This window comes from Sus scrofa, chromosome 8, assembly GCF_054392235.1.
Source record: "Sus scrofa isolate SSC_HxYL_T2T_F1_AM1 chromosome 8, Sscrofa_HxYL_maternal_Yorkshire_Landrace_v2.0, whole genome shotgun sequence".
Lineage (NCBI taxonomy): Eukaryota > Metazoa > Chordata > Mammalia > Artiodactyla > Suidae > Sus > Sus scrofa.
Genome location: NC_139390.1, coordinates 15,699,231 through 15,718,821, shown reverse-complemented (window position 1 = coordinate 15,718,821; position 19,591 = coordinate 15,699,231). Strand labels below are relative to the sequence as shown.

The window sequence follows — 19,591 nt, the reverse complement described above, 5'->3', positions numbered from 1 at the left end:
GGCAAGACGAGGGTAAGAGGAGAGGACCTGGAATCAGATGGACAAGCATTTAAATCAGTTTCACCACTCACTAGCTACTGTTGAGCAACTTAGGTCATTTCTCTGTTTCCTCATTTGCAAAGAGGAGGTAAAAACAAGAGTCAGGAGTTCCTGTGTGGCTCAGTGGTTAGCGAATCTGACTAGGAACCATGAGGTTGCGGGTTCGATCCCTGGCCTTGCTCAGTGGGTTAAGGATCCAGCGTTGCCATGAGTTGTGGCGTAGGTTGCAGATGAGGCTCGGATCCCGCGTTGCTGTGGCTCTGGTGTAGACCAGTGGCTACAGCTCCGATTCGACCCCTAGCCTGGGAACCTCCATATGCCGCAGGAGCGGCCCAAGAAATAGCAAAAAGACAAAAAAAAAAAAAAAAATAATAATAATAATACAAAGCAAGAGTCTAAGGACTTTACCATCTGGCACTTGATGGGAGCCAAAAAATTAATGGTAGATAGGGGCTGGTTTTAGCAAGATTTGTTATTGTTAGTGTCTGGGCTGGTAAATGCCTAGTGTTGTTTCTAGTATTAACTACTGTCTTTACCCAGGTAGAAAGGGGAAGATAGGGACACCTTTGCAAACTTATGTCCTAGATACGTTGGGGAAGGGCAGAAGGCTTGTCTTGTATCTGCTTCTTCTCAATTGCCTTTAGCTCAAAATAACCTTTATTGCAAAGTAGCATATGTTGGGGTACCGCATTTTGCTTTCACACTCCTCAGTAAAATAATCCCTAAGAATTCTTCTTGGTCACATGCAATAAACATTTTCATTACTTCCACAGAGAGGTCTGATTGTCCTGAGGCACTGTGTTTGCTCCTGGGGCTCTGTGAGCACTTCTGCAAGGGAGTAAGTGGTGGCTATACATGAGAATAAGAAGTGAATGTGTATTAATACGGGCTAGGAATTTTTTTTTGTAGGGCCGCACTGGCAGAATATGGAGGTTCCCAGGCCAGGGGTCCAATCGAAGCTGTTGCTGCCGGCCTACACCAGAGCCACAGAAAGGCCAGATCTGAGCCGCATCTGCAACCTACACCACTGCTTATGGCAATGCTGGATCATTAACCCACTGAGTGAGGCCAGGGATTGAACTTGCAACCTCACAGTTCTAGTCAGATTTGTTTCCGGTGCACCATGATGGGAACTCCCTGGGCTAGGAATTTTTAACCCCAATTTTACTCTAACTTCAGCCCCAAGAAGTAGGTATGAATAATCCAAATGTCCATCAACAGATGAATAAAGATGTGGTACATGTATACAATAGAAGGGAATACTACTCAGCCATAAAAAGAATGTAATAATGCCATTTGCAGCTACATCGATGGAATTAGAGATGATCACACTAAGTCAGGAAGAAAGACAAATATGATACCACTTATATGTGGAATCTAAGATATGACACAAATGGACTTATCTATGAAACAGAAATGGACTCACAGATATAAAGAACAGACTTGTGGTTGCCAAGGGGGAGGGAGGTGATAAAGGGATGGATTGGGAGTTTGGGATTAGCAGATGCAAACTATTACATATAGAATGGATATACGATGAGGTCCTACTGTATGGCACAGGGAACTATATTCAATATCCTGAGATGAAGTCATAATGAAGAATATAAAAATAATGTGTGTGTGTATATATATATATATACATGAATCACTTTGCTTTACCACAGAAATTATCACAACACTGTCAATCAACTCTACTGCAATTTTTTTAAAAAATTCCATTTTCCAGATAACAAAACTGAGGCTGAGATATTAAGTAATCTACCTAAGATCACCTAGCTGGAACTGTCAGAGCCATAATTCAAATAGTATGCATTAGACACCAAAGCCCATGCTAGTATCACTAGTTCTACAAAATTAATGATGTTTAGTGATTCTTTCTTTTACTCCTGGAAGCAAAGTATAAAATACTAATTTTAGTTAGAAATATGAAGTATTTATAGTTATGACATGTGCAACACTGAATTTGTATCCATACTATTAAATATGTTCCTTTACAAGTTTTGTATGATTGTAACACTCAGTTTTCATGTAGTTCTTTCTGATCCTATTGTGATTTTTAGACCATGGCTCAGTTGCAAATGGGAAAAAAAGGAAAGAAAAGGAGAATAACACAATCTAAGAGACCCCAGAGTTTGAGATCATAGCTAGTTTAAAAGTTGTACTTAGTTCTTTAGAGGCAGTCAACTTCAGCAGCAATTACAACTCAAATCCTTTTAGGAACCACACCATAAAAAATGTTTAGCATTTTTGAGTATTAACTGTTCTAAATCATGTTCCTCTCAGGAGAGTCCATTGTAGGAGGGGTTATAAATGCAAATTTCAAGAAGCAGACAACAATAATGGCTAACATTTCTTGAGCATTTTTATATGCCAGATAAGGTTTGAGGTATTTTTAAACAATGCTACATGAAATTGAAGCCAGGACTATTAATTTTATAGATGGAGAAACTGAAGCACTGAAAAGTGAAACAGCTAACAAGTGCTGGAGCAAGGCTATAAAGCCAAGAAGTCTTTATTGTCAGCATTAAGCTCTTCCCTTCTAACTGCCCAAAGTATCCTCGAGTAAGATAGTAGTAGGTAATTGAGGAAGAGGGAACTGCAGAGTATCCATCTGTCTGAGGCATGTAGATAAGATGAGGATGATGAAGAAGAAGGGTGTGTTGGCCAAGGAAAACATATCTTTAAGACAGTTTCCACCTCTGGGCTGCCAAGGTCTAGCAGTGGATACTGATTTCAAGCAAAATTTAAAAGATTTATGGACTAGAAACTTGAGAATGATACTGAGGAATATGGATACTTAGACCCTGACATGAGATAATTGGAGGATAATTGCTTTTTTATCTAAACCTAATAGGCAAGAGATTCATAATTTCATCAATTCAAAATGCTAATTTTAGACATTTTCACCTATATTTATATGATTAACATTATTTTGAATATATATTTTAACATATAAAATAAATGAGGGTATACCGTGAGGAGGTTTTAGAAACACTATCTTCTTTCTGTTAAAGATTGATATGGAAAAACACAACAGAGTACATGATGAGGGTTCATTGTTAGTTTAATGAAATTCATTAATTTTCAGTGTATTCTCGTTCTTTTTTACAATAATGATACACTGGTTGGATATTTCATGGACCAAAAAAAAAAAAAAAAAAAATACAACAACCTAATTGAACATAAAAAGTTTTCTTCACAGCATGTCAATTCTTCAAAAAGAAAGCCTCAAGAAACCAAATACCCAAATCAGTATATTCTTTTTTAAAGCTCTGAATGACTTTTGCTTGGATAGATAAGTAAGCTTCTTCATATTTTTTTGAAACTAGATGAGACATAAATAGACATTATGGGTTTTTTTCTATTTTTTGAATATAGGTACAAACAATATAGTGAATAATTCATCAAAAAATCATTTTTCAAATTTAGTTTTTTTCTAGTAAATTAAATGTATGAATGTGTCCAATCAGTAAAAGATTCCATATGTTTTAATTCTAAATTCTGAAAATACAAAAAGGGGAGGGACAAGATGGCAAAGAAGGACCTGGAGCCTTGAGCTTACTCCCTCTCAGGAGCACATCAAAATCACAATTGACTGCTGAATAACCATCAATAAAAAAGACTGAAGCCAATCAAAAGAGATATTCTACATCCAGAGACACAAAGAAACCACAAGACGATAGGAAGGACTCACTTATGACATAATCAAATCCCATACTGCCCAGGTGGGTGATGCAAAAACTAGACAGCAGTTATATCGAAGAAGTTCTCCCCAGGAGAGTTCTGTGCCCCACGTCAAGATCCCCAGCCTAGGGGTCTGACATCAGAAGGAGGATCCCCCATAGTATTCAAGTTGGAATGCCAGCAGGGCTTGATGGCAGGAGCTCCAAAGGATGGGGGGAAACAGAGACTCCACTCCTGGAGGGTGCACACAAAGTCTCAAGCACACTAGGACCCAGGGCAAAAACAGTGACTTAATAAGAGGCTGAGCCAGACTTACCTGAGGGTCTTGGAGGTATCTTGGGGAGCTGGGGTGTGGCTGTGGCTCTCCATGGGGTCATGGCCACTGGTGTTGGTGGTAGATATTAGGGAGTATCATCTACATGAACTCCCACTGAAGGCAGTCACCTCACCTGGGTCATAAGCACCAAAACCCGGCCCCATCCAACAGCCTGTAAGCTCCAGTTTTGTGATGCCTCAGGCAAGACTACCAACAGGAGGGGAACACAGCCCCATCCATCAGTAGACAGGCTGCCTAAAGTCTTCCTGAGCCCACAGCTCCCTCTCATCCCACCCATTTTTTTAACTCCATGAATTTTACTATATTTATAGTTGTACAATGATCATCACAATCTGTTTATAGCATTTCTATCTCAAAACCCCAGCCCATCGCTCCACCACCCCAAACCATCTCCTTTGGTAATCATAAGTTTTTCAAAGTCTGTGAGTCAGTATTTGTTCTGCAAAGAAGTTCATTGTATCCTTTTTTTTTTAGATCCCACATATAAGTGATAGCATATGACATTTGTGTCTGTCTAATTCCACTTATTATGATTATTTCCAGGTCCAACCATGTTGCTGCAAATATTATTTCATTCCTTTTTATGGCTGAGAAATACTCCATTGTGTATATGTACCATATCTTCTTTATCCACTCCTCTGTTGATGGACATTTAGGTTGCTTTCATATTTTGGCTACTGTATATAGTGCTGCAGTGAACACTGGAGTATATGTATCTTTTGCATCATCACATCCTTTATCATGGCCCTGCCCAGAGGTCCAAGGTAGAGCTCCATCAGCCAGTGGGCAGGTGTTGGCCCCTCCCACCAGGAATCCCACTCAAGCCTCCAGACCAGCTTCACCCACCAGGAGAAGACACCTGGGAGAAAACTATGATTCTGATCCTATAGCCTGCTGAACTGAGTCCACAAACTCAGGTCAAACCTACCCTAGGAACAGATGGTCCAGGGCCCTTGAGTGCTAAGAGGTGAGTGCACTGCTAGGTGACAAAGGACATCTCTTACAGAGGGCCACTTCTCCAAAGTCAAGAAATGTACCTAACCTGCCACAGATATAAAAATGCAAATAGAAATTTTAACAAAGTGAGACAGCAAATGCTAAAAGGACTTCTCTAGAAGTTAAATACCACAACTAGAAACAAGAAAATCACAAAATAGGAAAACTCACTGGTAAAGGCAAACGTACAACGTTGGAAATTATCCACACACAAATATGATATCAAAACAAGTAATCAGGCAAAAGATTTACCAAAAAACAACAAATGGTAGAGGTACAGAGACTTTGTTCCTGCAGAATCATGGGTTGTTGGTCATCCAGTTCACATTGTCAACGGGAAACTCACTCATCACAGGTTTGCAAAATTACATCAGTGGCAATAGGGAAGATGGAAAAAGCAGTGATAAGGGTTGAGAGTCGCAATTAGTCTCAGGTGGGAGCAGTTCATTCTATAGGCGCTATACTAGATTATCATTTTTTTCCAATGTGCATGAAAATCACCTGGGGGTTTTGTAGCAACAAGCCGATTTGAACTCAGTACATGTGAGATGGGGTCTGAGACTCTGCATTTCTTTTTTTCTTTTTTGGTCTTTTTGTCTTTTTGCCATTTCTTGGGCCACTCCCGCGGCATATGGAGGTTCCCAGGCTAAGGGTCCAATCGGAGCTGTAGCCACCGGCCTACACCAGAGCCACAGCAACGCGGGATCCGAGCTGCATCTGCAACCTACACCACAGCTCATGGCAACGCCGCATCGTTAACCCACTGAGCAAGGGCAGGGACCAAACCCGCAACCTCATGGTTCCTAGTTGGATTCCTTAACCACTGAGCCACGACGGAAACTCCAGACTCTGCATTTCTAATAAACTCTCCTTAAAGCCACTGATCCTCAGACTGTGGTTTACATAGCAAGCCCACAAACCTCTGTGACACAAGTTTAAAAAGGAAAAAATTTAGTTGACCTACTTCGAACTCAGTGATGCAGGTAGGTGGCCTATAGAATATTCCAGCCAAGGTGCATGATCTTACCAGAAAACTAATTATTCACAGCGGAAAAAGACAACCCAGCACTGAGTCTCAAACACTGAGGGAGATGGAGCCCGGGGTTGAAGGGGTCTGCAAACATACCAAAACCGAGAGAGGGAAAGAATGGCCAGCAGTCATTGAAATAGCAACAGTGTTGTTCAACTGAATAAATAATCCATGTTTGAAAAGCAGAGCAGTAGGTACTCTGGGGTATTTGAAGTCAGGCCCAAGAATGACAGATGCCAGGACACTCACTGGCACAGAAAAAGCAAACTTGAAAGTCTTAACAACAAAACTGGCAAGAAATTGGCGCAAGCAAGCCAACAATGTCAAATGGCCACAGGGTCACAAATGTCCAAAAGGCAACCAGGTAGATTCCCAGGTGTGGGAGGTGAACTTACCTGCTAATCTTCCGCTTCCAGAAGCAACTGGACAGGGGAAATCAAAGTGTCTTAGCCCCAGAGGAAACAACGTCTCCAACAAGGAACGCTGGAAATGATAAAGCACGGAGCTGTAAAACACAGCAATGGCTCAGCCCTGCTGCCCACCTCAAATCCAACGTAAAGTGACGTCGTCGTACGGAACCAATGAAAGACCTGTATTCCTCCTACCTGCATGGGGCAAAATCACGTGTGAGTTAAGTGGCTCTAGCTGTGAAAATTGGCAAAAGGTTTGAAGAGGGAAGCTTGTTGGTGGAGTCCTGAGGACTTCAAAGTGAGGTTCCAGGTCAGCAGTACCAGCATCACCTGGGAACCCATTAGAAAATGTAGATTCATAGCCCTGCTCCGAACCTACCAATCAGAAACTGTGGGGGCGTTGCCCTGAGGCCTGTAGTCCAACAAGCCCTCCAGGTGCCTCTGATGCATACTCAGTGCTATAGAGTCTATTGAAAGCATGATGAAGAGATGGCAAAGGAAAGTCATTATAAGTTGGTTTGATAATGACACTTTTAAAGAGCTAGTGAAGAAAAAACCTGTTTACAGGGAGAAGAAATCTCAATAGAGAATGTAAAATAATAATTAATAAAACATGCTCAGTGAACAAACAAAAAAGATGAATGTAAATTGTAGTTAAAAAGTACAAGTGAAAATATAATGTGCATTAACAGTCTTTCCCTCTGAAGCTTTTTATCTCCCAACTACATAAATGTGACCATTGGTAAGGACGCCATTAGCAATTTTTGATAATCCATACGTCTCAGAGTTCCCTGATGGTCTAGTGGGTTAAGGATCTGGCATCAACACTGCAGTGACATGAATCTTATCCCTGGCCCAGGAATTGCTGTATGCTGTAGGCATGGCAAAAAAAAAAGGAGTTCCCTGTCATGGCTCAGTGATAAGGAACCCTAGTAGCCATGAGGACTCTGGTGAATTGCTGGCCTCGCTCAGTGAGTTAAGGATCTGGCATTGCTATGAGCTGTGGTGTAGGTCACAGACACAGCTCGAAACCTGCGCTGCTGTGGCTGTGCTGTAGGCTAGCAGCTGCATCTCCAATTCGACCCCTAGCCTGGGAACTTCCATATGCCCATATGACCTAAAAAGGTATACGCACACACATGCACACAAAATCCATGTCTTTTTCAAATGTATTTCTCCAGCTTGGTAAGAGAGACAACCTCAGGTAGGTAGCACTTTGGCCAGAGTAATATAAATGTATTTAACAGAGTATGTATAAAAATTTCTAAAAATCCTGAGCCCAGAACACATGTCCTCGGAAAGTCACACAGTACAAAAAATATGTAGATAGCAATGTGGATGGGGTGTTTTGTTATGCTTTGTTTTTTCAGATTTAAATTTTATCTCCCAGCTTGAATTTATAAAGATCCCCTGGCACTACATATTTATCATGTGCTAAACCAATACTATTTTGCCCCATCCATAATTTTCTGGTTCTGTTCCTTCCAACAACTCCTGCTGTTCTCTCTTCTCACTTTTTAGAGGTAATAGCACCAATTTCTATGCATTCGCCTAGACTAGGAACACAGGTGTCATCTGTGTTCCTTCTAATTCTTTTGTCAAACTGTGATTCATGTTAAAGGTTTTTTGTTTGTTTACTATTAAGGATTTTTTTAATTGTTATTTCCCAAAACATTTTTTTTTCCTACTGTACAGCATGGTGACCCAGATAAACATACATGTATACATTCTTTTTTCTCACATTATGATGCTCCATCATAAGTAACTAGACATAGTTCCCAGTGTTACACAGCAGGATCTCATTGCTAATCCATTCCAAAGGCATCTATTAACCCCAAGCTCCCAATCCACCCCACTCTCTCCCCCTCCCCCTTGGCAACCACAAGTCTGTTCTCCAAATCCATGATTTTCTTTTCTTTGGAAAGGTTCATTTGTGCTGTATATTAGATTCCAGATATAAATGATATATGGTATTTATCTTTCTGACTTACTTCACTCAGTATGAGTCTCTAGTTCCATCCGTGTTGCTGCAAATGGCATTATTTCATTCTTTTTCGTGGCTGAGTAGTATTCCATTGTGTATATATACCACATATTCCTAATCCAGTCATCTGTTGATGGACATTTGGGTTGTTTCCATGTCTTGGCTATTGTGAATAGTGCTGCAATGAACATGCAGGTGCATGTGTCTTTTTACTATTAAGGGTATTGTCTCGTGTCTGTATTATGCCAGTGAATATGTTTCACAGTTTATGGTTTGCTTTTGCATACAACCCTTTTTTTGCATGTAGTTCTAAATTTTGGTGTGTTCACATTTATCAGTTTTAAGTTTCTTTATAATAAAATTTATCAGTAATTTTATTTGTGGTGTCTGGGGTTCATATTAAGTGTAAAAATACTCAGGCCACTTTATTCAGTAAATATTACGCTCATAGGCTTTGGGCCTAAGAGTTTTCCAAAACCTATAACAACACTTGAAACCTAAAAGAAAATATTTTTGCTCCAGAAAACAAAAAGAAATTGTGAAGTATAAATAATTAAATATTTAATGACTTGCCTGCACATGTTATACCAGCTTCATTCATCATTAAATTTAGTCTGCAACCTTTTTTTTTAAAGGTTCATCCTTGCTTTGCTATATCCTCCTTGAATTTCAGTTGCTCTCTTATTCAGTCCCTTCTTTATTTTCCTTTACATTCCAGTTGACACTGCCTAATTTCGAGTCTCCTAAGGACTACCACGATCTCCTACCTGGTCTACCTGCCACGAATTTCTAGGTTCTCCAAGTCACTCTGGGATTATTATCCTAACACAGAGGCCAAATTATGCTACTCCTCTCCTTATAAATGTCAAAGGTTTTAGTATGGCATTCAAGGCTTTTTGTTTAGTTTAAGTCCAGCCTTTCTGTTTTGACTCTTGGTTGATTCTCTGAGCCAGCAGACAATTCTCTCAGCAATCCCTGTGCTCTCCTGCCTCTATTAATGTTTTCTCACTCTGCAATGCCTTTCCTTCTCAATTTACCTGAAATCTTACTCTTTCCACAAAGCTCAGCTTATATTCCATCTATTGTGGTGTTTTCCTTAATCCTTCAACTTCCCCCTCCTCTGCCCCAGCCACTTCACCTTTGCAGGTGTGGGTGTGTGCGTGTGTGTGTGTGTGTGTGTGTGTGTGTACATACATGTGAGCATGCATCTGGACCTGCTACAGTGTTTATTCATCCTGAGTTTCTCAGAACGGGAATCTTACTTGTATTCTTAAAAGGACTAGAATGATATGTATTCAATAAAATACTCAATGAATCAAAGTCCTTAGAAATAAATTCAGGAAAAAATCAGTTTTATTTATTTTATTTTTTTCAATTTCTTGGGCCGCTCCTGCAGCATATGGAGATTCCCAGGCTAGGGGTCGAATCGGAGCTGCAGCTGCCAGCCTACGCCAGAGCCACAGCAACGAGGTATCCGAGCCGCATCTGCAACCTACACCACAGCTCACGGCAATGCTGGATCGTTAACCCACTGAGCAAGGCCAGGGACCGAAGCCACAACCTCATGGTTCCTAGTCGGATTCGTTAACCACTGTGCCACAAAGGGAACTCCCAAAAAAATCAGTTTTAATTTTGAGAAAGGAATTATACATATTAGGGCTTAATAAATATTTTTGAGTAAATAGCTGGGTCTATAATGCAGACTATTAGCAAATTCCTGTCCTTGTATAAATTAGGTTATGAATTAAATCTGAATCTTTTTTGCAGATTTAAATCTCATTGTCTTTATTTTCATGATAACTCAATGTTGGTGACTGGTAGTAAAATGACCAATTTTCCAAATTTTATGTCTTTATCCGGTGTGAATTGCAATAAATGTAGAATAGAAGTAATTCATTCGTCTAATTTCTTCATTGTACCCACCAGGACATGTTTGACCCCCAGGACGAATTTGATTGCCAAGAACACTGTTTCATAGTGTGGTTATAAGTGTGCCGTGAGAAGAAATTTACTTCACTGGAAACGGTGGTTGCAGGTCTTTCACAGGTTAATTTCATTTGGCAATGGAAGCATTTTAAATGGTCTTGAATGTTTATTATGGTATTTTATTTGCTTGTCTGATTTATTTTTAATACCCAAAGAGAGCCAGGGCATGGTGTTTGCAGAGTAATAATTATTCTGTAGAGTTTATATATTCTTATGACTTCTCTGACCTTCAATTTGTTCGTCATATCTATAGTGATTAAGAAGTATATCCTGTGCTCATCCTTAAGAAAATAGAATAAAAAATGTTTTTTAAACTCACACCCAAAGGGAAAAATATTTGTATTAGTTTGCTAAGGCTGCTGTAACAAAGCACTACACATGGGGTTTCAAACAGAAGTTTATTATCTCACAGCTCCAGAGGCTGGAAGTCTGAGATCAATGTGTCAGCAGGGTGGTTTCTGAGGCTGTGAGTGAGAATCTGTTCTGTGGCTCTCCCTTAGCTTCTGGTAGTTTTCTGGCAATCTTTGCCATTCCTTAGCTTATAGAAGCATCACCCTAATTCCTGAATTCATCCTCACATAATATTCTCCCCATGAGTGTCTCTGTGTCCAAATGTCCCCTTTCTATAAGGAAACCAGGCACATTGGATTAGAGTTCCCCCTAATGACCTAACTTTAAATTGATTACTTCTGTAAAGATCCTATCTTCAAATAAGATCCATTCTGAGGCACAAGAGGTTAGGACTTAAAGACATCTTTTTGAGGGGGAAGATATAGGTCAACTCATTACACCCTTAAAAAGGAAATGCCTCAAGATACTGCAAAAAGCACAATGCCCACCATTTCCCAGTCACTTTAGATTATTTTATTCAATCCTTTGACAACCTAATGAGGTGGGAGTCACCTGCATTTCAACAAATGAGAAATGTGGAATCCAGAAAGATCAATAATTGGGGAAAACACACCCACTATGTACTTTCACTCTACCCTGCCTTTACAGAATGTAGCCCACCTGGGCAGTGTTTTCATATAATAATTCACTATTGTATCTCCAGTACCTGAAATAGTGCCTGGTACAGAGTTCTCACTCAAATAAATATTTGTTGAGCAAATAAATAAGAAAAATTAACTGACTTATTCACAAGTGCTTTTCCTCATTGTAAAATAGAAGGTAAATGGGTTCTGAGGCTTGGACAGTCATGGAAACCTGTCTAGCATGTGGCCTTCCTGCAAAATGAAAAATGTCATCGTTCATCATCATCAGTCAGTTTGAGATGTGGAGAGCCTTTCTTTACTTTCTCTGAGACTCTCAGTCATCAGCTCCTATCAGTCATGTTGCAATAGAAGAAAGGGTGGGGGAAAAACTGTAATTGTAATGTATACATGTAAGGATAACCTGACCCCCTTGCTGTACAGTGGGGAAAAAAAAAAAAAAAAAGGTTGCCTACTATGTATTTTCAAATGCACACACACACACACACACACACACACGCGTGCACACAATACATATGATGAAAATATAGCCTTTACCAAATGTGTGGTACCACATGCTACAAAAATCCAGCCAGAAAATCATAGTGTCAATGTTTAGGTCATTTCAGAGGTCTTCTGTACCACATATTGAATACACCTGGAAGTAAAGAACTAACGTTAAGTGGTTTTTCTTGATTTTAGCTAGAATAACTTCCTTGTCAAGTGATGAAAGTACTGGAAAAAATGCAAAACAAGGTCAGGATCACCTTGAAGATGGAAGGAATTGTTGTCAATATGAAAATAATAAAAAAATTAGTTTTAAATCCAAACTAAATTTTAATGATATTGAAATTAAAACATATAAATCCTATGGAAAAATCTAAGAATACCCAACAGGTATTAAGACAAACATTTTAAGAGAAATCCTTGGATGAAAGAGCTATAGATGATAAAAAGGTTATGCATATGTCTATAGAAATACTTTGTAGTGGTGATAGTGAAGTTGAGATGAAGAAATGAATCTGTGACCGCAGGAGTTACTTTTCTTGAAGATCCCAGTGGGTGTCACATCTGGAGTTACTTTTGTTCCTACACTTTATTCATATACAGAGTTACTTGAATGACTTCCCTATAAGAAGCTTCCTTTTAAGAAAATATTAATATCTAGCAGCATAAACCGCTTTGCAGTTTGCATATCACTGTTTTGATCTTGTTTGATGTGCACTGTAACCATGAGTGATTAAGCATTACTCAGTGGTGCTTATGAATCGAACGAGGCTCAGAGGACGTATTTGATAAAGCACAGCTAAGCTTGGTGCTTAACAAACATGTGTCAGAGATAGGCCCCGAACTGATCTTAATTTTGTTTAAGGATTGTTCTATTAGCTTCTGTTGAGCACTCAAACAAAGTAGGTGGGGGGACATATGCTCTTTATAGTCAGGTAGGGTGGAGCTTCAACCAGTCTACCAATGCTTCAACCAAGCAGCCTATGCATGAATGTGTCTCCATCCTAATCTTTTCTTACAAGAGCATCAGTCATACTGGATTAGGGCCCACCGTATGACCACATTTAATAAAGTAAATCTACCTCTCTAAAGGCCTGATCTTCAAATGCAGTCACATCCTGAGGCCCTGAGAGTTAAGACTTCAAAATATGAATTTGAGAGGGAATAGAATTCAGCCTATAATAGTTAAGATGACATTTCATTTTGATTTGCCAGGAAAAGATTTGTACCCGTTGTCTCGGTGTAATTATCATTAATTTCCTGTCTTACCCAAAAGCTTTCCTGTTTGTGTGATAAATTAGATATTTACCTAGAGTCAATAAAATCTTTGAAGATCCTTTAAAATCACCCATAAAGCATAGCGAAGACATACTATTTCTCAGTGACTCCTCTACAAGCGTTTTTTCTCTCATTATAACATATCATTGTTATTTCATTGATGTCATGTTGTATGAAAATGCATATTATTAAACACTAGACATATATGAAATATGGCAAAATGCACTCCCTCAAAAGTCATGTGGCAACTAAAACTGACAGGGAAAGTGTGAATTCATTACACACATTTAGAAGTGAGCATTAATTCAGCATAGTAAGGTGGTGTTGCATGAGCTGGAGGGTCTAGAAATCCTCATCTCAAAGAAAAAAGGGACTTTAATCCTTTTATCCAGGGGAAGTAACTGGCCAAGTTTGTTCTGCAGGCCAGTGGGGATGCCCCATTTCCACCAGCTTTCTCATCTATACTGGTTCTAATTACCATTCTACAACTCTGAATGTCCCTAGCACATGAAATTACATTCATATTTGTAGTATTCAAAAAGGGCACAGGTTAAGAGTCTGTTTTTGTTTTTGTTTTTTTTTTTTTTTTTTTGTCTTTGTGCCATTTCTTGGGCCGCTCCCACGGCATATGGAGGTTCCCAGGCTAGGGGTCCAATCAGAACTGCAGCTGCCAGCCTACACCAGAGCCACATCAACGAGGGATCCGAGCCACATCTGCAACCTACACCGCAGCTCACGGCAATGCCGGATCCTTAACCCACTGAGCAAGGCCAGGGATCGAACCCACAACCTCACGGTTCCTAGTCGGATTCGTTAACCTCTGCGCCAGGCGCCACGACAGGAACTCCAAGAGTCTGTTCTGTTACCTATACTTTTATGTCACCTTACACCTGTCTGGAAGCATGGGACAAGGACATCTGGAAGGAATGGAATGTAGATAAGTGGGAAGCAATGATAAAAGATGACTCAAGCAGTCTTTGAATTACAACTCTTAACACAAATGTTAGTGATAACCTGATGTGTTCATATCAGTTTTCTGAAGCTTCTCGAATAATGTGTTACTAATAATAATGTGCCAAAATTGATGAATAGTTTACTTTATTAAATAAATTAGAGTAGTTACTCCTCTAATTACCATTTCATTTTGATAAATATATTGAGAGAAGGAAGGAGGTCGAGTGGTAACCATCTCTCTGAGGATTGCACATAAGCCTGGTACACCCATGGGGGTGTTTCCTAGACTAGAAACTCTTTCATTATGTAAATATGCACAGAAACATAAGGTTGAGAGCTGCCACTCTAGCTCTTTAGATCAGAGTTAATGTCCCTGAGAATTCCTTCCCTTGTGTTTGCATCCTCCAGACTTTATGGCCCTGGAGAGCTGATAGGAACATTTACCATGATATCAGCTGCTTGTCACTGCAAGCCGTTGCCCCCTGTTTTGTGTCGGGAGGATGAGGGGGAACCTACCCTTTCACCCCCCCATTCTGAGGAACCCAGAGGTCCCCAGGATCTGGTGGCTGGCCATGTTAGCAATGTATACATTCCACAAAGTGCAGTCAGTTACAAATGAGAGTCTCAATTCCTAAAAGTTTCCCTAGATTTATTGCTGAGGAATTAAATGCATTTTCTGGTGCCAAGAGATACTTCACTGCCATTTATCTACTACTTCATTAAGGTTCATAAAAGTAGCTGCATGACACATTACATGAACTATAGTACTAGATGAATCTTAGTCATCATTGTGCCCCTGCCTAACCCTAGCGCCTCCAACAACTTCCTTATTTCAGATACAGAATGTCTGGACCTTGGCCTGCCATCAAAGTATTTCAAATTCTGACATAATTTACTCTTCCATATAGCAGATATTCAGTAAATATCTATGGGAAGAATAAATGCATTCTGTTCTTCAATGATACAATAATAGCAAATATTGACTGAGTGTTTATGTTAGGCTCTTTCTCTGTTTCATTGAGAACTGCAAAAACCCCATATGTCTGGTACTAGTCTTGTTCCTACTTCATACTCAGGGAAGCAGGTTAATTGTTTGGCCAATGTTACTTATTAAATTAGCAAGTGTCGAAGACAAGACTCTAACTTGGCCGGACTAGCTGAGGAGTCTAGGCTCTTGAACACTCTCTTACACTTACTCTCTTCCATTCCCACCACAGTGCCTTTGTGGAAGCCATTCTCCCAGCAGGAAATACCTATGTATTCCACCTGGCCAGCTCCAAGCAGCCTATCAAAACCCAACTTTATTCCTACCCTGCCATGGGGACATCTCAAATCCTCCAACCCACAGCAATCTTCCTTCCCCAGAACACACAGCACTCATTTTCTGTACCAATTCTTTTGGCTTCCAGCACATGCCAGATGGTAAAGTCCTTAGATTGTTGCTTTATATTATTTTTTAACTCAATAAATGTGGAATGAATAAATAATTAAAATATCGCAATGCAGCACCGATAGATCCCAGAACTATACATTCTGCTGCCTCATTTGCAAATAACTTAATGTTTTTCTCCTTATAGTCTTTGCTGTTCTAAAAGATCTATCTTCAGATAAATTGGTTTAAGGTTGGAATGAATTAACTAAGGCGGTATTGGTTGTTTGCAGGGAGAGAATGTTATGTTCAGTGTGGGCTTTGCTTGCTGACTCTCAAACAAGATGAACCAGAATGGAACTGCGGGACAGAATGCTGCATTTTCTATGTCGTAAAAACACAAGCCAGAATATAAATGGGCTTAGTGATGTTTTCTTGCACAGAGGAGCTATTTGCTAGTACTCTGATTTCTTTGTGGTATAACCTAGCAGAGACATCTATGTCTATTTTGTAAGCTTTTGATAACTTAACTTGAGGAACAGGTCTACTGAGGAAAGCTGTTCTTTTTATCACCAAGGATTGTTAGTGCCTTGATAATGAAGTAACTTCACACTTAGGGACACAGCACCTGGAAAGGGAGGCAGGGCTGGTTGTAAAGAGGAAAAACAACCAAATTACCGGTCAATTTCAACACCCTTGAAATCCAGAGTAGGCTCACGTGTATGCCTGTATGTTCCACTGGGTAGCCCCTCAGCCACTCAGAGTCCATCTTCACAGGTGGATGAGACCACCCCTCCTTTTGTTTCCCTCCCTTTTCTCCCTTTTCCCCTAAACTTTTCATTTTTGTCAACACCCATATCTTGAGCACAATCTAAAATACCATCCTCAAAAGGTTCTAAGGTCACTCCTGAGTTCATTGAGAGATGTTGAATCCTTGCAGTGCCCATGAGAAGACTTTAAGCTTCTCTGATTTTATTGTGTGTCTGAAACTAATAGGTATTTCTCGACTTAATACAGACAACTTCTAATGGCATAATTTTGATGTATTATTATATTAATAATATTCTGTTTCTAATCTTTCTATAACTCCACATACCAATGGGGAAAGAGTGATAAGAGGAAAAGGGATGGAAAGAACATGTCGTCAGACCACAAAAAAATGCCGAAGATGATGATGGCAAAAATTATACACCAAGCCTTGGCTAAGAGCTTTGTATGTAACGTATCTCATTGAAATAACACAACACCCATGTTATAGATGTGTGTTTGAGTACTAGGTGGAATGTTAGAGTATCAGTAAATTGCTATGCCTGTCCTTGGCCAGTTTGCTCTTAGATCTGTTTCCTTCTCTGCTCTTGCTCTGTATTACGAGGAATTCCATTTCAGGCTATCTGGCTGACAGCCTTAGGGTTAAGTTAGCCTGAAGAATATACTGGTGGGGACTGCAGGGTGGGAGGGAGTAGTCTAGGGATCTCCCCTCTCCTGCCTCAGTAGTGTTTCCGGAAGTGGCATTTCCTCTACAGCTCCAGCTCCCCCTGAACAGTCCCCTCCCCATGGGGTGCCAGCTGCCATCAAGCTCCTAAAACATCACATCTTCCTTTTGTCCTTATAGTCATAGGGAGGATGGAGGTTTCCTCCAACTAGGTGTTGCTATCCTCTCGCTAACCCTGCTCTTCACGCTTTGGCTTCTAAGCATTAACGTTAGTAATTACTAACATGTGTAACAAATTCCTTACATTAAATCTTTTTGGTTTAAGAAACCAAAGGGTTTTTTTGTTTGTCATTTTTTTGTTTATTTACTTACCCACGCTTCATAGAATGTTACAAAGCTGGAATTCGAATCCATGTGATTATAACTTCCGATCTATGTTCTTAGCCACTATGCTAATATTCTGGGACTTAGATTTAAATATAAGTGAAATAATATTTAGTTTTATGCCTAGATGTATGAATTTTACCATTAAATATCATTCTAATTTGGTGAAGTTTGATTGTAGCTAAAACATAAAGCCATGAGGTTCAGGGTTGTGTCTTTTGCAGCATAGAAAACCCACAGTTGCTTTCTTAAATTGTGCAGGGTAAAATTTTGCTACTCAAAGTGTGATCTTAGTTCCAGCAGGATAAATATCACCTGGGAGCTTTTTAGAAAAATTCAGAACCCTGGGCTCATCACAATCTGTTTTAACAAGATCCCCAGGTGATTTATATACACAATAAAGTTTGAAAGAATGTGATTTGAGCAAAGAATAAAACAAAAGTGTCCTTAAAAATTAAAGGCTAGGATCATTAAAAAGTTTGTAAATCTGTGTTTTTCCAAATTTAACGGCCTCCGTGTTCCAGCCTTTACCCCAGCTTACAGATGAATCATGTTCAACATTCTAATTGTTTGTACAATTTTGGAATTCATTTCCTCATAAGAACTATGTTATAGATCTTGATTAGGATTACAGGCTAGCCCACTAGAACTTAAGTTAAATCATGTGGTAAATATCAGGTTCATTTCAAAGTAGAAGAAAAATATATTTTTTTCTTGGATACCATGCTTTTTATTTGTTTGTCTCATGCACCTTGGGATCACACTACTCTATTCCGGGTCCCCTCTCTCACTTGATCATTTATTTTCCAAGCGTCAGGCCTTTGTGGCCCTTACCCAGGGCCAGTCTGTCTTCAGAGTGCTCCAAACAGAACTAACACCATGCTGCCTCCATCAGTTTGTCAGCGCAGCTCATGCTAGCAAGAAGTTATTAAGGTAATGAACTTTAATTCAAACTAATGAGTGGATAACTAGTCCCTTAAACACCCTCTGAGGAACTTTCATATTTATAATGAGATAGTTGTTAGCTCAATTAAATCTCCAATTCATGGAATTTTACCTAGAGTAATAAATAAATGGAATGGGAACAAATTCAAGTATGTGGAGGCTACTTGGTGAGGCCAGCTTTCCTGGAGGACTCCCCCTTTCCTTTCTTTAATTGCCACAGCTTCTTTCCTTCAAATGTTCTAGCTTTGTTGTTGCCGTTGTTTTTTCTTTTTACAGTGGTTCCACCGGCATAAGACAAATATTTCCTTTTTAAAAATGTGATCTGCTAATCATTCCAGATTATCTGCAATATAGTAAAGAATCAAGCAATCAATTGGTTCTTTGCTATATTAGTTATCCATCCCTATGTAACAAATTACCCCAAACAGGGTTTTAGTGACTTAACAAAACTTTGTCTCCCAGGGTTTATGATTTAGCTGGGTGGTTCTGACTCAGGGTCTCTCATCAAGTTGCCGTCAAGCTGTTGCTTAGGTCAGCAGTTAATTTAATTATTCACTGAGGGAGGATTCAATTTTAAGTTCACTAGAGGTTGCTGGTAGGCCTCAGTTCCTTACCGCGGACCTCTCCAGTGGCTCCAGTGGCTGCCTGAATGTTCTCACATAGGATCTGACTTCAGGCTTCCAAGTGCTGTTTCATGACATGGAAGCTAGCTTCTCTCAGACCCTGGTTTCAAGAGGGAGAGATTGAGAGAAAACACTGAAGATGGAAGCCACAGTCTTTTTACAACCTAATTTCAGAGTTGCCGTCTCATCGCTTCTGTAGTATTCTACTTTATAGAAGCAAGTCACTAACTTAAGGCCACATTCAAGGGGAGAAAAACTAATCTGCATCTCTTAAGGAAAGGAGGATCAAAAACTCTTTCCATCAGGTTTAAATTCGGTACTGCTTCTGCATCTGATATGTCAATATTTGGATAAATTACTGTCAAAAGGGTCAGGATCTATTGTTAGTCCCAGATCTTAGTTTTACTCGCAATGTGATGTTAAGAGTTATCTAATCTCTTTGGAGTTAAGAGAGACGTTTTTCTCCTTTTCTGGAAATTGGGCATATTGATGCCTACTCTACCTAAATATCAAGAATTTTGTAATGCTCTACTGAGATACTGGATTTGAACATATTTTAGGGTGTGCCGGGCCAGCATCAGCATCAGATTATCACAGAATATTGGGTAAAGTTCTCTGTGTTATACAGCAGATCCCCACTGGCCAATCATTCCTTATACCTC

The 19,591-nt window shown here is 39.7% G+C and overlaps 1 protein-coding gene and 1 long non-coding RNA gene across 10 annotated transcripts in view; one reads left to right on the top strand and one right to left on the bottom strand.

The window, feature by feature from the left end:
• KCNIP4 (potassium voltage-gated channel interacting protein 4) overlaps positions 1-19,591 on the top strand; it is a 1,125,192-nt gene that overhangs the window by 553,413 nt on the left and 552,188 nt on the right. The gene's annotated exons all lie outside the window — the stretch shown is intronic.
• Positions 1-19,591, bottom strand: part of LOC110261970 (uncharacterized) — a 200,023-nt gene that overhangs the window by 142,529 nt on the left and 37,903 nt on the right. For 4 of the 6 annotated variants that reach the window (XR_002346375.2, XR_014812232.1, XR_014812231.1 and 1 more), the window contains exon 1: positions 6,482-6,656. This is a non-coding gene — a long non-coding RNA (uncharacterized LOC110261970). Of the gene's footprint in view, positions 1-6,481; positions 6,657-6,691; positions 6,819-19,591 lie in introns of those variants that run through there. The other 2 variants (XR_014812234.1, XR_014812229.1) reach the window with 2 other exon arrangements.